Source organism: Globicephala melas, chromosome 12 (assembly GCF_963455315.2).
Source record: "Globicephala melas chromosome 12, mGloMel1.2, whole genome shotgun sequence".
NCBI classification, from domain to species: Eukaryota; Metazoa; Chordata; class Mammalia; order Artiodactyla; family Delphinidae; genus Globicephala; species Globicephala melas.
Genome location: NC_083325.1, coordinates 86,187,910 through 86,206,862, shown reverse-complemented (window position 1 = coordinate 86,206,862; position 18,953 = coordinate 86,187,910). Strand labels below are relative to the sequence as shown.

The 18,953-nt window shown below is 49.3% G+C and overlaps 1 long non-coding RNA gene across 3 annotated transcripts in view; it reads left to right on the top strand.

Annotated features, from left to right (window-relative positions):
• Positions 1-18,953, top strand: part of LOC132598244 (uncharacterized) — a 79,215-nt gene that overhangs the window by 16,261 nt on the left and 44,001 nt on the right. Inside the window, exons 3-6 of one of the 3 annotated variants that reach the window (XR_009566251.1) lie at positions 10,044-10,180; positions 10,378-10,544; positions 11,052-11,091; positions 12,382-14,102. The exons of 1 other annotated variant lie outside the window; for it this stretch is intronic. This is a non-coding gene — a long non-coding RNA (uncharacterized lncRNA). Of the gene's footprint in view, positions 1-10,003; positions 10,181-10,377; positions 10,545-11,051; positions 11,092-12,381; positions 14,103-18,953 lie in introns of those variants that run through there. One more of the 3 variants, XR_009566252.1, reaches the window with a different exon arrangement.

Genomic DNA, 18,953 nt, shown 5'->3' with positions numbered 1-18,953 from the left:
TGTTTTATTTAAAAAGACCCTATTATTTTAGAGGAGTTTTAGGTTCACAACAAAATTGAGGGGAAGGCACAGAGAGTTCCCGTAGACCCCCTGCCCTCACACACACACAGTCTCCCCCCAATTAGCATCCCTCACCTGAGTGGGGGCTTCGCTACAACTGATAACCCTACACTAACATGCCATCATCACCTAAAGTCCGCAGTTTACATCAGGGTTCACCCCTGGAAACGTACATCCCATGGGATGGACAAGTGTATGATGACATGAATCCGCGATTATAGTGTCATACAGAGTGGTTTCACTGCCCTGGAAATCCCCTGTGCCCTGTCTATTTATTCTGAACCCCCAGTTTCTGGTAAGCACTCATCTCTTTACTGTGCCCATAGTTTTTCCTTATTTGATGTTTTTTAAGGTTCCAGTGTTAGCCCAAGAGGTTATATGAGTAAAGAGTTTAACCATTGCAGCCTCAGGGTCAGACCTGGCCAGGTGTCCACCTTCAGGACAGAAGCATTTCAGAAAAGTCCTGACACCAGCTTCCCTGCAAGTCTCAGAGGCTTCCTGTTTCCATGGTGACGTGACTCTGCCCCTGCTCTGAGGACCACTGCCCTTCTGGATGTTGTTGCGTGTCCTCTCTGACACCCACTCCCTTCGCCCCGACCCCAGGCACCAGTATCCCAGGTTGGTGTCTAGCTTTCTGGGCTCTTCCAACACTGTCTGGATCCACCTCCTCTGAGGGGGACCTGGTTGTCTCGCTGACTGCTGTTCCCAGCACAGGGCATACTGGCTGGGTTACAGTGAGTACTTCATGGATAAATCTTCAAGGAACGAACAGATGCCGTACTCAAATCGATCTTTCTGATGTGTTACACTTTCTGTCCCAGAGCTTTGAGGTCTTATCTCAGAGTTTCTAGGACTTTGGGTACAGAGCCTTCACCTGCTGAGCCAGACTTGCTGGCTTCACCCCCAGGGCCCTGAGTCAGTGTGTCCAGGAGGCCCAGGAGTCTGAATCCAACACGGCGGGGGCAGTGGGGTCTGCTCTGGGGGCACTGCCTCCTGGAAGACGCTGTCAGGTCAAGTGCTTAGGGACAGGGGTGTTGTCCCTCATCTGCACTTGGTGACTCCGGGCATGTCTGCACTGCGTGGGGATGTGCTCGCTATTTTGTGGGATGACAGCTCACAGAAGTGGTCCTCAGACTTGAGTTCCAGTTGCTGCTCTGCCCTCCATGGGCTGGGTGAACTCGAGCATGTTGCCTTGCTGCTCGGAGCCTGTCTCTTCATCCTGGACGGAGGGCATTCGAATACCTGAAGGTCCTTTTCGGTCCTTAATAGCGCAGGAGATTAGGGGTCCGGGCGATGTCTGCGCTGGCAGCTGCGGCTCTGTGGTCCCCACACCCAGGCAGTCAGGACACAGTGAACAAGGCTGCGGTCCTGCCTGCACTCTGCTGGCGGCTGTCCTGAGGGACCCTGCCCCACCTCCCAGCCACTGCCACACACCCCACTTCTGGTGGGCGGTCCCCTTCCATCACTGAGGAGCAGAGCCCTGGCCTCGCCTTGGTACCCTTCGCTCCCACCCGGGGAATTGCCTGCTGTTCTCTGGTTCAGCTCAGCAGGGTTGATGGACACCGCTCGAGACCAGGAGTCAGAAAATGCTCAGAGAGTAGTCCGGCCCTGCCGCCGTGAGCGGGGACTGGGGGTCCGTGTTCTCTGACTTTGGCTTCCCGTGCGCACAGTGAGGGATTTGTGTGAATTCTCGGTTCTCAACCTGGAGCCCGGTCGGGTTTCTTTGTGCCAAATACTCGTAACTAGGTTCTAACCTCAGAGAGTCTGACTCAGGAAGTCTGGAGCTAGGTCCAGATAAAAGAAATCTGGGGCAAAAACAGCTGTGGAGGGGATGCTGAAGGGCTCCGCTGGGTCTCGGTGACAGTGTTTCCCTAAATAATCCTCGCCCCTGACAGCCAGCTAGCAGCCCATTCCAGTCAGGGCAACACTCCCACACTTTGATGTTGTGTCGGGAGATGCAGCCTGCAATCATAGGTCTTTTCCTGCTGTGCAGGCTGTGTGCAAATGCACGTGGAACACCGTTCGTAAGTGATATTGAATCCATCCTAAAAGTGCCATTGGTGGCAGCACAGAGGCAGCCCACGTACAGCAACACTTGCAAAGCCATGACCAGGTAGGTCTTCAGGGCTGGGGCCTAAGTCACCAAGGACTCTCCTTGAACTTAGAAGGACAGCCCTGGAGTTGGATGGTCCTGGAGCCGAGTGCATCTAAGCAATGCTCCCTGCATCTCAAGAGAAGCTCGGAGTGATGTTAGCGTCCATGCTTTCTTGTCATACAAATGGCATGTGGGAAAGTCACCAAGTATTATGATGATCCTTCAATATGTATTATTATGACATTTTCAGAATATTCTATTTGTTATTAATATTATTTTATAACAATATTAATATTAATGGGTACAATCTTCTCTGCATTTTCTCTTTTGCCAAGTACTCTTATAAATGCTTCCCATGCATAACCTCAGAAGCACATGCTGAAGTAATTCTTATTACCTTCACTTCACATACAAGGGTACAAGGGCATCTGAATGTCTTGGCCCGGGTGGTGGAGCTGAGACACTGTGACCAGGGGGTGGCCTGGCTGGAAGAATCCGCCCTAATCACTATGTCATATGGCCCCCCAGGATTCAGGATGGCCTTAGAAGGGGAGGCCTTAGAAGGGTCAGCAGGGCCTGACCACTCCTTTTTTGCAAACATGGTGAGCATGTTTTCCGTGTTACAGTGGTTGAGGTGACACCTGTGAAGTGCGTTTTGGGGCAGGCGTTATTTTGGCCTCTTTTGGCCTCTGCGGCAGGGATGAGTGTGGGATGAGGCATCAGCCCATGCGAATTCAAAACGGGAACAACACACACAAAGTTAAAGAAGTGATGGTTACCTGGGTCACCTCACCTCTATGTTTGTCTGAGAGGACTTCCTGCTTTTCTTAACCTAGTTCTGGAATAGGGACTCACGTGGCAAAGCCCCTTTGCGCCAGGGGCTCAAAGCGTGCATCGTCTCACACAGCCTCCTCTATGATAGGGCACCAGCACGCCCCCTGTGTGGGTGGGGCACAGGTGCTAGGGCTTTCCCGAGGCCCCTGAGAAACGGTACATCCACGTAGGAAGCCCGGTCGGTGGTCACCAAACACGCACATTTGCCCTTCACCAGGTGAGCTGGTGAAGCGGATTTTCAAAAGCTTGAACAAGTTCTGCTCCATCAGGTGGGGAAGGACTGAGACTCCCAATGGGAAGGGGAGGGGCTGTGTGGTCAGACTCCGTCTCCAATTCTGCACCTCCTTCCTTCTGCTCCCTGAAGTGACGGCCCACTTAGGGGCTCAGCCTGCTCGGTTTCAGGCCAGGAAACAAACATCCCAGCCTCTGCCCCGCAAGGCGGGTGCTGAACCAGCATTTACCTCGCCCTTTCTGTTGCCAGGGCTGTGCTTGGTGTTCCTGAAACTACTTCCCGTAAACCTTCCCACTCCCGCCAGGAGAAATTCTCGTGTTCCTGGTGCAGCTTAGGAGATTGAAGCCCATGAGAATAAGGGTCCACGGTCACACAGAGAGGGACAAAACAGGGTCTCAGAGCAGAGTTTCAGACGCCAATGCCAGAGCTCTTTTCACGTTATTCTGTCTTTGCTTTGAAGGCTACTGTGGGTCCGCTGTGCTTTTAGCACCAGGAATAACTTGATTTAAATTGGATTCTCACTGGCACTGCAGCCAGCACTGTCCTTTCTCTCGAAGGTCTAGGACCCCTGTTGTAAAGTGGGGATGAATTTGTGTGAAGAAGATGGGTGGGCAGTGTACAACCTCCTCTCTCACATCCACAGATCTGTGTTCCAGACACAAAGGAATGCTGAATCATCTTGAAAATGCCATAGGTGTACTTAAAAAGCATGAAAAAGGTATATTTTCAGGTGCCAGAGAAGAAGGGAAGATTAAAGATAGAGAGCATAAGCAGGGCTTGAAACCTAGCATCTTATGAAGCTATTGGGACCAGAAAGACATCTTAGGGGATGGGACAGCTGCCTGAGGGTGTCCAGGGAGCTTGCAGGTACTGTGTGCAGGGAGAATCAGGGGTAGCAGGTTTGCAAAGCCAGGAATAGGGATGGAGCTACCATGTCTGCATAGAAACTAGCAGTGTTTGGCCTTCCATATCCCAGAAAGCAGAGTGATAGCTGATGTTGGCTCTGGACCCCAGGCACGCCTGGTAGGGGGGCCGCAATTCACACTGTCTGCACTATTTGGAAATTTTGAACAGGAATTTCATGTAAAAGCTGATCTGGAGCTGACTGCAACCCCAAAAGCCCCAGCCCCGGAGGAAGGATCATTGCCCCAGGAGAGGCTCCTGCACGAGTCAGGCCATCTCTGGGACTCCAGGGATGGACAATTTCGAAGGGAGATGAGCTCACAGCACCTGTGGAAACTCACCACCTTGAGGCTGAACAGACTCAATAAAAGGAGGATTCACATCCGAGGACCTACAGATAAAGGGAGCATGAAAACGCACCTCTGACCATTCGAAACACAACATAAAGGGGGAAATGAAGGAACATAGCCCGCATTCCAACAATAGGACTTAAAAAGAAGGTAATCACAAAATGAAAAATAGAGTCATTGAAAGAAAGTGAGTGGATTGGACAGAACGTCTCCTGGTCTCCGTTGTGTTCGTTCCCGTTCCCGCACTGTAATATCCTAGGAGCAGGGACCGGTCTCATTGACATTGAATCTTATGCCTCCCGTAGGCCCCTGGACTGGGTGGACACACAAGGCACATGCACCTGCTGGAAGGGTGGACCGTCCATGTTAAGTGTTCATGGTGAGCTGCTACTTCCAGAATCTTCAGATGTGGATGGTGGTGGCCGCCAGATGGCTTCTGTTCCAGCCAGGTGTGGCGGGCCTCAGCTTAGGGTGTGAGGAGATGGCGTGCACAGCAGGAAAGGAGGCCAGCAAGCGGGGAAGAGCGGACGGCCTCTCCCGTCTCATGCTCTGCACAGGGAGGGCGCAGCCTGGCCTGTGGATCTCATGGCGGCACCGGTTTCCTCGCCAGGCCAGTGGACCCGCATGAGCCCCACTGGACAGCTTCCCTTTCTGCCGTGTCCCCTCTTCCTCCATTTATTGTGTTGTTTCGTCTTGTGCTAACAAGGATCTTTGAAAAATGACTGGTGTGGTAATAATCTATGGAACTTACTGTAGATAGCAATTAAATATGGTTAACGGCTGGGTTGCACTGACACATTAAAAGGCCCACGGGCTGCAGTTTATGAAGACAGCCCTGCTGTCTCATTTGTATCTGATGCATGTCTCTGGTGTCCGCTCAGGAGGTCCAGTCTCAGAAGGGCACACCTTCCAGGCCTCCCCCAGAATCACTTCAGTCACCAGGCCACCCAAAACCATGTTAGCACGACTTGATCATCCTTACTGCAGCCCATAATGTCCTCAGGGGGCCTGCTGGCCTTTATCCTTGTAAAAAAAAAGCATGTGCTATCCAAAGGAAATCTTAGTTATAATATTGGGGATGATTCTCACACATGATGGAAAGTGAGTTGATGACAAGAATTGATATTAAAGGCTGGGATCTCACTGTCCCCAACGTTGCTGATGTCTGGATATAACAGGCACTCAGACCCAGTGTGAGGTTGGTCCATCTCCCTAGGGGCCAGCAAGCCCTGCAGAGTCACGCCTCATTCATCCAGCAGCCTTACCCCTGCAAGACTCCAGAAGGAAGAGAAAACTCTGAGAAGCCAGAACAAGAACGAAGATTATGCAACCTACTCACACATGAACAACTAGACAAGAGATGACCAACTGGTCCCAGGTGTCCCCCATCCCCCCACTGGCCAAGTCCACCCACTGAGGTCACACTTGCTGATGCATGTACTTCCATCAGCAGTCAGGGCTGGAGAGAAAAGGTGTGTCTGCTGCTTCTGTCCTGGATTTTCACCTACAGACTAAATATAGAAACAATGCTAATAATGTAATTTTTCAGGACAAGTTACTGAGGTTTCCTTCGTATTTTTCCCCTTTTGTGGATACATTTTCTTCCTGAGAAAACAGCCAAGACTGTGTGCTCTCTTGCCTCTGGGATTGCTAATGGTTTCATGCCACAGGGCCCAAAGTGGAAGCATCTAGGCAGCTGGACGGTGATTCAAGGCCTTGTTTTGGAAAGTCTAGGCTTACTGAGAGAAATTATGCTGGACAGGCCAGTGGAGGAAACCACAGAGTCGTGGGGTGTCCAGCAATGAGAGACGAGAATTACCAGACCAGGTGAGGGCGGAGGATGTCTTGGGGTGAAGAGTGCGATGACTTCCTGTTGTTGACATCATTGTGGCTGCTGTCCAGTGAGTCCCAGGGACCCTGCTCACATCAGAGATGCTGGGGGATGTGAGGATACTGAACACAGAGAAATGGCCTTGGAGAAAATGACAAAGAATCCCTGTGTCCAAACTCAGTTCAGACACAGCCCACCTCAAAGAGAGCATGAGGGTGAACAGAGAGTTTATCTGTGGGACACTCAGGGCTGAAGAATTGAGAAGGCTTCCTTGAATGTTTGGGCCATCTAGAACCTTCTGGAATTTTGTTCAAGTCTAGGAGGGATGATTCATTTGCAGTGAGCCAGCTGAAGAGACGTTTGGACCAAATTTTATTTAATTTGGAGAAACAATGTCATATGATAGCTCTGCTGGGGCTTAAAGTCTGCTGGCGAAATGAATTTCCTGAAAGAGCTAAGGCTGTGGAAGGTGATGCTATGGCCTGTCTCCAAGTGTTAACTTCTAGGAAAATGAAAGCTGTCTTCTGGAGTAGGAATGACATGGGGTCTACACTGTCAGAGTGCTGGGGGCAAGGACAAAGGACAGGGGCCAAAGTGCATTCAGGTTGTGATCTCATTAGCAGTACAGAAATGACTGGTTCACCTAAATCAGTCCTTTTTTTTTGCAGCTTTATGGAGGTATAACTGACAAGTAAAAATTGTGTATATTTAAGGTGTACAACTTGATGTTTTGATTTACACGTACATGGTGAAATAATCACCACAACTGAGCTAATTAACGTCTCTGTCACTTCACATAGTTACATTTTTCATGCATGTGGGGTGAGAACACTTCATATCCAACCTCTTAGCATGTTTCGAGTATATAATACAGTATTGTTAACCACGGTCACCAGCTGTACATATGATCCCCAGAACCTATTCATCTCATAACTGAAAGCTTGTACCTTTGACCTACGTCTTTTTATTTCCACCACCCCCCAGCTGTTGCCAACCGACCTTCTACTCTCTGTTTCTATGAGTCTGACTATTTTCGATCCCGCATACAAGTGAGATCACACGGTATTTGTCTTTCTGAATCTGGTTTATTTCACTAAGCATAATGTTCTCCAGGTTCATCCAGGTTGTTTCACGACAGCATTTCCTTCTTTTTAAAGGTTGAATATTTAATATAATCACTCCATTATCCATTCATTCCTCGAAGGACACTTAGGTTGTTTCCATATCTTGGGTATTGTGAATAATGTTGCAATGAACACAGGAGTGCAGGTATCTCTTTGAGATCCAGATTTCAGTTTGCTTGTGTAAATATCAAGAAGAGAGATTGCTGGATCATATAGTAGTTCTATTTTTAATTTTTTCAGGAACCTCCACACTGTTTTCCACAGTGGCTGCACCAGTTTACATTCCCAACAACAAGGTACCAGGGTTCCTTTTCCTCCACACTCTCACCAACTTTTATCTTTTGCCTTTTCGATAATTGCCACCCTACCAGGTGTGATGTGTTACCCCACTGTGGTTTTGATCTGCCTTTCTCTGATGATTAGTGACATTGAGCTTCTTTTCATATATCTGTTGGCCATTTATACCTCTTCTTTTGAGAAACGTCTATTCGTGTCCTTTGCCATTTTTTAACTGGGTTATTTGTGTGAATTTATTTTTGCTATTGATTTGTAGCAATTCCTTATATACTTTCGGATATGAACCCTTATCAGATGGTTTGCAAGTATTTTTTTTTCCCATTCCATAGACTGCCTCTTCATTCTGTTGATTGTTTCCTTTGCTGAGCAGAAGCCCCATGATATCTTCTAATGCTGAGACTCCTGGGCTAACAATGGAGGTGTTTGAGCTTTAACTGGCATCCCCCCGAGAAGCTGAATCAATGGTCAGTCTCTGAGGCCTAGAGAAGCATCAGCTGATGGGGGTATCATAGGGCTCTGGTGTTTGCGTACCAGGTGTTGGTGGACCCAAGGAGACTTCATCTTCAATGACGGTGAGGCAAAGAATGCCTGAATAATTTAAAGCAGCCTTCGGGCATGTTGACAATCAGAGAAACAGAGCAGGTCACCTATCTAAATACCCACGGGGTGGTGGCTCTGTGGGCAGAAGCATGACATCAAGGCTCTGGGCAGGGAGGCGCAATGTCAGGAGGGATGGCTTAGGCCTCCAGAGATCGGGTATGGTTACAGCCAAGCTGGGGGTGCCCTCCACCTGACGAACAGCACAACTGGGTTCAAAACTCTGTCAATATCCTCAACCAGTGGAGATATCAAAGGGAGGGGAGGAGGAGGAAATGAAGCAAGACTGGAGGTCTTGACTCAGGTCACTAGCTGTGGAAGGGAGGGGCCAATCCCAGACAAACAAGTGCGGGCATCCATGGGCGGGTCTCTGAGCACCAGCTACAGCAGAGAGATCATGTGCTACTCTAGGTTGCTTTGCACACCTGTACTCTGCATCCACGGTGTGGGTCAAGGCACACCCTGGAGGGGTGTTTTGGGAGAGGAAGCTTGAAGCTAAAGCAAATACAGAAATAAATACACTTGCCTGGATACTGAGTGGGGAAAGCAACTCAGAGACAAACTCTAAGGACTTTGGAAAGTGCACCCTTCAGCACCACACATTTTATAGGGGGCTGGTAGTAGGTAGTTTGGAGGGATGGACTGGGGAAGCAGAGCTGGGCCTTTTATGACAGAATGACCCAACAAAGAGGATTTGTAAGTACTAATCTGAAAGCTAAGGGATTCTTGGGTGATGGCAAGAAACTATCGAAGTATTAGAGAGTGGAGCCCCGTGGGATTTGTAAGAGATTAGGTTTGCCCGTCTGGCCTGAAGACCCAGGAAGTGATTTACCATGAGGCCCAAATGCTCCCTTGGAAGCCACATCTGGTGATGGCAGGGCCCTGAGTCAGGGCTAGTATGTTCCAGGATGGGGACCACCAGCGTTGCAGTGTAGACATGTTTTAAATAGCATAGAGCTACCCTGGAATTTCAGAGGAAAGGGAAAGGTCTTATTGGCATGCCCCTTCTGACAAAAGTCACACACATCACTTCTGCTCTCATCCTGCTGTCCAGAACTTTGTTGAGCGGCTGTACCTAGCATCAAGGGAGACTGGGGGATGCAGTCTTATTCTGATAGGCTGCGTGTCCAGCTAAATATTGGAGGTTCTGCTATTATAAGAATAAACAAGAAGTGCAAATACTGGGAATCATCTACCAGTCCATACCATAGGTACTTTTACAGTCCAGAAGAGGGATCAAGTTAAAAGTTAGAATAAATAAAATATGAAGGTAGGAAACCCACTGAGAACAGGGTTGCTTGAGTGGGACTTTCAATGATGCATCGGTTAATTTTTATGGGAGCTGCCAAATAACAGTGTTCAGATTGTCTGCTTTCTTTAAGTTAATACTTTTCTGATTATAGAAGATTCAGATTGTCTGCTTTCTTTAAGTTAATACTTTTCTGATTATAGAAGCAACACAACTTCCCTGTCCTTTGTTTAGAAAAATATTGAAAAGTGTGGAAAATCAAATAGAATTCATTCATTAATGATCACACCGCCAAGAGGTAACCATCTCTTTTATGTTGGTGTCCATTCTTCTTGTATTTTCTGAGACGTCTGTCTCACAGGTGTATATTTTTGTTTATAAGAGCATCATAGTATATGCATTATCTTTGACAGACTTTTATATTTTACTAGTTTTACCAGTGTCTTTATTGTCGGCTGTCTACACCCTCAGAATCCTTTCTTTCTCTGATGGATCCTAATCAAGGAAACAGCGAGAAGCAGGCAGTTTACTGGGGGTGCTCTCCCTGAGCGCCTCTGGTGGAGAAGATGCTCTGAAGAAGGAAAGTGTGGACACCCCTCCACATGCCGGTAAGGGTGGACCTACTTGCGGGTCCCACTGCCCACATGACCTCCACTCGCTCAGCCCTGCTGGGCTTTTCCACCAGGCACTGGAGACACTCCCTGCTCCCTCTGGCCCCCCTGAATCCCCTTATCCGGCATGCCTGCCTTCTGGATCCTTAACAAAGAATAGAGCACATTTCACATCCCCGGTGGTCTGTGTTTAGAGATGCAGCCGTGGGTGAAAAGAAAACCACAGCGCAGTTGTCGTGATAAAAGCCCGCAGAGACTGCCGTGCACACCCCAGGCCAGCTGAACCGACGTCGTCCTGGCCACCCCAGGTCTCGCAAGCTGCTGTTCTTAGAGCATCTTATCCAAGTCCAAGGGCAGTGGGGTGAGTGTCTGTGACAGTCTAAGGCCTGAAGGACATTCTGAGAGGACTGTGGAAAGGACATGGCATAGCCTACTGGCTTGAACTTTAATTTGAATTGGAAATTACACTTCTCAAGGTCAGCTTTTCCTTGGGTTATAGGTTAGTTTTAGTACTAGGTGTGTGCCTGTGTACACGTGTGTGTGTGAGTGTGTGTGTGTGACAAGGGAATGAGGGAAGGAAAGGGGAGGGCAGACCCAACTACATAAGCATTTTATCGATTCCCAAGTCGGTCCTAGTCAGGAATAAACACTTTATGGCTGGGAAATGTTCCCTAGGATTTCAGTGTGAATTAACATATTTTTTTAAATTAAGATTTTTAGAATTTTTATTTTATATTGGAGTATAGTTGATTTACAACATTTACAATGTTGTGTTAATTTCAGGTGTACAGCACAGTGATTCAGTATAAGACGATATATATATGTGTGTATGTATATATATTCTTTTTCTGATTCTTTCCCATTATAGGTTATTACAAGATATTAAGCAGAGTTCCCTGTGCTCTACAGTAGGTCCCTGTTGTTTATCTATTTTATATATAGGACTGTGTATATATCAATCCCTCCCCACCCCCCTTTACCCTTTGGTAACCATAAGTTTGCTTTCAAAGTCTGTGACTCTGTTTCTGTTTTGTAAATAAGTTCATTTGTATCATTTTTTTCAGATTCCACATATAAGTGATTAAGTGATAAAGAACTAATATTCTTTAGGCACACAAGCGTGCATGCACGCGCACGTGCACCCCATGCCCCTGCTTCCTCCTCCTTTCTGACATGACGGAGAGCAGGCTCAACCGCTGCCTGGAAGGTCAGAACACGTGGAGGAATCAGTCTGGGGCTGTTCTCTTGCCGAGCTCCCAGGAGAGCAGGGCCTGCACCCTGGCTCAGCGTCGCCCAGGCTTTTCCCAGCTCGCAGCCTCCCCATCCAGTCAGAAGGCAATCCTTTTCGTTAAGGATCCAGGGGCAGGCGTGCCAGATAAGGGGGCTTCAGAGGAGAGGGGAGGGCTCAGCTCCCCACCCTCCGCTCGCACAGCAGGCTGCCAGTAGGGCCCTGTGCTCCCCAGACGCTGCCATAGATTTTTCATGAGAGTCATAGATCTGGAGAGAGAGAGGGAGAAAAGGCAGCTAGCTTGGGAATTCATCAGCCCCACATGGATAGCATATACAATAAAAAATAAAAATAAAAAAAAAACCTTCTAGATAGCAAAGAGCTCATTAAAGGCCCACATTGTGATGCTCTGAATAGGAACTTCCTTCCCCTGCAATATCCCGGCTCTGTGTGTCCAGCAGGCTTTGTTGTCATGTGTGCTTTCCCGCATCCTCCTGTACATCTCCTCCTGACTCAGCTGAAGGAGGGTGAAGAATTATCTTTCCAGGAGGGAGACAGGGGCTAAGGGCGGGCCCAGCCAGTGTGCAGGAGCCCAGGTTTCCTTCCCCGCTGCCCCCGTCTGTTCCACAGAGATGGACCTGAAACAGGGAAGCCACGTCCCAGGTACCTCGACAGGGCAAGATGCTGTCTGGGTGAGAACCCGTCCTAACCTCTGAGTCCCCTTCCAGCACGTGTCACCTTGCATGGCGATGCCTCCAGTGTCTGTGGTGCTGACTCAAAGTGCTTTTATTTCAAATAAAGTCCGCTGCACAGCCTCACCCTGAACGTCTCAGGAAAAACCCTTTCTGGCTGCTTTTTGGAAGGAATCATGTTGCCTTTGCCTCTTGACTCGGCTAGATGTAAACGTGGTGGCCTTGTTCTCTCCACTTCAAAAATATAAAGAAACATGTGGAAATGTTCTATTTTTCAGATCGAAAACCATGTGCACCACATTTTCCCAGACCTGATCTTAATGTAGATAAAAGTGAGAAACCCAGAGGGGAGCCTGCTGTTGAAGCCCTGCATTGTATGCTCTAATTTAATCATCGTGTGCCGCAGGATTTCTTTGCATAAATTACAACCACAATGATAGCATCACTTTCACAAAAGGTGGTCTCCGGTCGATTCAACTCTCCAAGTCATGGCCGGGTTGTTCAAAGCAGAGAAAGGGAGCCTGCGGTCTTACAGAGCTGGAGAATGCACCTGGGGCTCGTGGTGGAGGCCAATCGGGCGACACCTCCCTGCTCCTTGCCTATTCAGCTCATTTTCCTTTTCATCTCGACATCTGCTAACTGCTTGGTTTTTATTTTCCGGGAATAAAGGGTTATTGGCAATGGGCACCACCCTGGTGTATGAAGGAGGGGGTTTCTAGGAAGACCCCCAGAGTGGAGAAGTGATGGAGGGAAACATCCTCCTATGATGCCTCCCCTGGCCTCCTTTTTCTCCTCCTTTCCATCCCCCCATCCGTTGGACAAACACAATTTTTAAATTATCTGCATTTTCAATGCTCTTGGGTCTTCATCTGGAAAAGCACTGTCCCTGTGCTGCTCTGAACAGTCCTGCACCCATGGCCTCCCTTTTCCCAGGCTTAAAATTGTCTCCCTCAGAACCTTGGAAGCAAGTTTTGTAAGCCCCTCTATAGAAGGCAGGCGGCTAGCCAGCTGTGCTTGTCTGCATCGTGGTGGTCCCAGAGAGCTCTGGACAATTCTTTGAAAGAACAGGGGTGGGAAGATTCTCAGGACACAGGCAGCTCATGTCCGTCCTTGGAGATTTATTTCACAAAGGACATCTAAAATAAAGGTAAAATTGAATCTGTGGAAACTGCTCCTGTTTCCCAATGGATTGAGTCTAGAGGAAATGGGATTTTTTTTTCACAATTTTCCCAACAGAGTGATTCTTTTAGTGCCAAAACCCTCGAAAGAGAATGAAGCTCACATATCACACCTATGTGTGCAACAGCAGGAACGTGCAATGGAAAATCCAACGGCTACAAGCAGAGAGTTGATCTTCAATAAAGGTTAAACAATAAATGAAAACTTCAATATTGTCACTGCTGCTCAAAAAAGTGGTGGTCATCAACATATGCAAATGTGCACTGCCTTTTAAAACCACAGCAATGCAAAGTCTCATCTCCTGTCAAATCACCATGGGAATTGTTGATTCCTGGGGGCGAAATAGGAGACCAGCCAGCCTCTGGGTGTGTGTATGTGTACGTACTGTGCAAACACACAGTTAAGCCCACCTGGGCAGCCTGGTTCTGCCTTGTGTCTTCTCGGTGGGGGGAAGGGTCATGAGTCAAAATGCTTCCATGGAATGATGGAGGTAATTTCGAATAATACAGCCTTAGATATACGTTTTCCTCTAACCTGATTTACATGTATAAATAGGAAGCACCGAATGGAAGAGAACAGTGAAAACAGAGACAGTTATGAAATGCAGGAAGTACATCTACAACAGATGCCTGTTGCTTTCTGCAGATCAGATTGTTCTGTGGCCCACCCTTTAGTGCTCCTAAAAGGTCAGGCTCACTGGATGGCTGGACTAGTAGCCTAATAAATCCCTGGTGTAAGAGTGTGTGTGTGTGCCAGTGTGTGTGTGTGCCAGTGTGTGTGTGTGCGAGAGGGTCCCCTTCCGTGTGCTGCAACTGGAATCAGTCTGGCCACCGTGGCTGTGCACACTTACCTCCTCTTCCGTTTTTTTTTTTTTTTTTTTTGGTATGCGGGCCTCTCACTGCCGTGGCCTCTCCTGTTGCGGAGCACAGGCTCCGGACGCACAGGCTCAGCGGCTATGGCTCACGGGCCCAGCCGTTCCACGGCACGTGGGATCTTCCCTGACCAGGGCACAAACCCATGTCCCCCACATCGGCAGGCGGACTCCCAACCACTGAGCCACCAGGGAAGCCCCTCTTCTTCCATTTCAATGCGACCTGCAGACATGGGAACCCAGCTGCAGGATTTGTGTCGGGGCTAAAAGCAAAGCTCAGCCTAATAACACTCCCCAGCTTTGTTTGTACATTTCCAGCGTTTCACACTTTTCCTTGTCTTTCCTTAGATTAAAGAAAGAAAAATATATTGAGATGATTCTGTGGGTTTTCTCTTCTGTTGAAAATACACCTCATCACTCAGAGAGACCTTGGATATTTGGAAGTTATTAGCATTGGCTTTGGAGTGAGGCAGATTTGGTGCCCATCCTGGTGTCCATGTCTGCTTGGGTGTGATCTTTGCCACCTACTCTGCTACTATAGTCTTCTTCCTGAGAATGTTCTTACCTGCAGAACAGAGGCAATAATTCCCACCTTGCTGGGTTGTAGTATTGAATGCAGTTTATGTAGGAAATATATGCAGTGCACAGAAGTTTAATACATAAATAGGAATTATTACTTGTTTTGTGGGTGTGTATCAAAGTATATAATGTGCTTAATATTTATTTAAAGCAAAAACATTCTGGATTAAAGACAGAAAAGTTGCAAAATGCCAGAAATGTGCTTTCATGAAATATTTGCAAAACTCTAAATAAGGAGATGATATAATAGTGTCTTAGTTCTGCCATCAGCTAGTTAGTTATGCAGGCTTAGACAAACCATGTCACCTCCCTGGATTTCAGCTCTAAACCAAGAGGTGCGTCATAGATCGGCCTTTGGGAGGGGCCTCTGGGGGCACTCCCTGGAGGAAAGTGTGGGTCTGTACCCTCCACCTCTGCAAGTGGCCCCCTGCAGACCCGCTCTTCTCTGGAAACAGAAGCCCTTCTTTTCATGTGTCACTTCCTGGAGGCTTGCGCGGGCAGGTATCGTCCTGGCCCTGAGATGTGGGCCGGGCCTCCACCTCTCCCTCGGCTGCTCTGGCATCAGGCCGCCTCCAGCAGGTGCATCCGTGTCCTTCCCACTCCCCCGGCTCTGCTCTTCTGTTCCGGAGGTCAGGGAGGGCCCACCTCTCCGGAGCTTCAGTGCCCCTCTCCCGCTTCCTGTGCTGGGAATCAGCATGCCTCAGCTCACGTTCTGGCTGGGCCTCGTATTCACTCACCTCCTGGACCCTCAAGTTCCGTACCCCTAACAGGTGAGGGCAGACCCCAGGCTCCCCCAGCACAGCATCCTCGATTTCCCATGAGAACGCACGAGGAGGCCCAGGCTGGCAGGAGCCTGTCATCCAGGTGGTGCGCCCTGCAGCAGACCCACAGAAGCAGAAGGACCGCCTCCTCCATCTGTAGGGACACAGCATTAGGATCGCGAGTGAAACAAAAGCAAGTCCCATCAGCGCGAGCCGGGTGGGAAAGCAGTCGGTGTGGATGGTGGGAACGGAAGGCGACCAGAAGGCTGAATCCCTGGTGACAATTAGAGACAGGCCGGCAGGCAGCAGCTGAGGCCCCTCCCCGAGAGCCATTTCCATCGCAGAGTCGCCACAGAAGGGCCTGTCGGCCCCAAACCCACATCTCTGCCAGGCCATTGGTCCACAAGGGGCATAATAGCCCCGGCCTCATTGCTCTGGGCGGCGGCAAGGACAATGACCCGCCGTGAAAAGAGTTAAAAAGATTCCGAGGAGGGGAGAAGCAAGCGTGCACGGTGGCAATTCAAGGTCTTTGGACGCCGTTCGCAGGCTCTGTAATTAAGCCCCCTGCTTCAGCTCATCCGGCAGAAATGCACCTGCCCCCCATCTGCGGGCCAAAACAGCAAACGAGAGCGTGACTTCACACAAGCCCTTCCCCAGTTCTGCCTTTGCTGATTGTTCACGGGAGGTGGCCACAGACTCGCTCACTCTTTCTCTTTTTTCCTTGCTCTGAAAGAGTCTATGAAAACCATATTAAAAAGTGTGTGAGCCAAGGGATTCCATCTATCAAAGGAAGAAGGCCATAAATAGCATTCATTCTGAGAATATCAAACGTACTAGCAGATTTCTAGGCAAGGTGTGAAGGCCAGAGTTCCCTTAATTGACCTAATCTCCGTTTCACCCCCAAACTTCATCTGTGCCTGAAAGCTGGGACACAAAATATTTCCCTCTCCCAGAAGAATTGTCTTTTCTGCGGCAGCATGTAATAAACAATCAGGGCCCAGGACACGAGGGTTTACGTCATTCTCTGAACAACCCCGTTCTGCTTGGTGTCATTGCAGTGGTTGCTTTTTTCAGGTGGTTTAGTGCTGACTCCTTTCTGCAAATCGGTTCCGTTCACATGGGTCTGCGGTGGGCAGGAACCCACGTCCTGCCAGAAGGCAGCAGGATACGCCTGTCTGCCCTCCTGGAAATCTTGCTGTTGCCAGAACTGTGTTAGTGCATCGCCCCGTGCCCCTCCCCTCCTCTCCTCACAGATGTTACTGCATCTTCAGGAGAGGCCCTGCGTGGGCTGGTTCCCTCTCCATATGTGCCTGCTGTCTCCAGAACCATGGGAAGCTGGTGCAAACCCAGCCCAGCCGTGGTCCCACCGCTGCCTGCGGCAGCTCAAACTGCCCCGCTGCCCTTTACACCGCCTGGGAGAACTGCTGTCCCACGGCTATGGAAGCTAAAGTCCTCCTTGATTTCTGCAGGATACAAAGAAAGTGCAAGTCGGAGCTCCATGTCTGGGCTGCCTGTCTTGAAAGATGCCTGTGTCCTAGAAGCTGTAAGCGGAGCAGTGCGAGGTGGTCCGCCTGGAGCTGGGAGACTACCCGGGGGGCTCATCCATCAGACACCTGCTCCGGCGCGCCAGTTCTCTGCGCTCACGCGCTCCCCCGAGCTGCCCCGCCCCCTCTCACGTGCTCTCTGGACACGCCCCCCTCTGGCTGCCTCCTGACATGTCTTGACGTCACCTTTCACTGTGCCCTCGCCCTGCAGGCTCAGGACCTCCGTGGACGCCCTTGTTCCCGCATTGTTCCGGTCTTCCGTGATCAGCCCAGAGCTCACTGGGTCCCCGGAGCTGGACATTGAGAGGGCATTTTTTTCATATGCTGTTAATTATTCAGATAAAAGATTCCTAGGCTCAGATTTCTCTTCACTGCCTAAAGAAAAATGGAGAATTAAATGCAATTCCACTTTGAAAAATCCAGCCTTAAAAACAAAATGATGATTCAATGGAAGGTATTCAGGAAAATGTGCAGATTGAATAAACTTGATGATTTTCATCATTTCCAATAGATTGCGATTATCATCACTTGTTAACTATTTTGGAGACTGTGAGGTGATGGTCATTATCTCTCTTTTACAGACAAGCAAATGTGTCCACTGTCTCCTAGAGTGGCTGGGGGAAAAAAGAGAGAGAAAAGCCTGCCCCCCCTCAAAAAAACAAATATATCTGGCTTCTCAAATGGCACGTAATTTCTTAGGAAATTGAGGAAAGGAATAGACAGAGAGGAATCTACCATTAGGGTGGGGTCTCTTTCCAGCCAAGGATCTGGGCAATTCCAGGATGGAAAAAGGTTTGAAATCAGGAATTCAGTTTCACAGTTTCCACAGGCTAACGCAGACACACACTTCCAGGTCAGAAGGATCCGAACAGAATGTTCTCCAGGGGAGAAGGCTGCGTCCTGCTCCCACGTGGCTCTCTCAGCATCGTGCAAGTGGGCGGGGCCTCCGTAGGAGCTTGAGTGTGCCCGACCCCCGCCCATCCCTTCCCCACTCCCACGCCAGGTGGGGAGAATGTGGCTCCGGGGTATCCTCCGTTCCCTGTGGGTGTCCCTTCCTGAAACAGCTTTTCAATCCTGCTCTGTCTGTTCCTTCCTAAGACTCACCATTCTTCACAGTGCCTTCTATTGCCACCCATCTAATGCTGTACCTTTTCCCTCGATATTCTCGTTGACATCTAAGACCTTAGCTTCCAGTTTATGCTCATGATTCCGAAGCCTTTCTATTCCTCTCACATGTCTGTTGAATCTTGGACAGACAGGTTCAAAGCCCGCTGGGCACCTCAGCCCCCAAATGTCTTTGCTCTCTCTGCCCCGACCTCATCCTTCACAGCCTGCATCTTCTCTGTAGAGTCCATCTCGAACCAGTGGCATTCCTGTAATTAGCCCAGACTAGAGATCCCGTCCCTTCCTCCACACACACGCCCCTTTAGTTGATTTACTGAATCCTGTCTTCTCTGCTGTAGAAAGATCTCTGGACCCCCTTTCCTCTCATGACCCCCACCACGGCCCGAGTTCAGGCTCCCCTCATTCTCGCCCACAAGGCTGCAAAAGCATCTGATGGGCTTCCTGTCTCCAGGTCACTCCTCACCCTCCAGTCTGCCTTCCACCTGCCTGTAGACTTATTTTCACCTAGAAAGCTTTTGTTTTCCAGCACTTAGAGAATAAACTCCTTAACCTGACACTTGAGCCTCTTCAGCAGAGCTCCCAACTGCACTATGCACCTGGGTAGGCTCCTGCCTGCTCTGACCCCTCGACATCTGCACCCTGTTCCCAAAAGGCTGTGCCCAGGGCCTGGCAGCTCTGTGTGTGCTCCTCTACCAGGGATGCCTTTCCTCCCTTTGCTTGGTAAATTACATTTTAAGGCCTCTTTAAATGCTATCTGTGCTATATAGCATATGGTATTTGCTCTCTGGTGT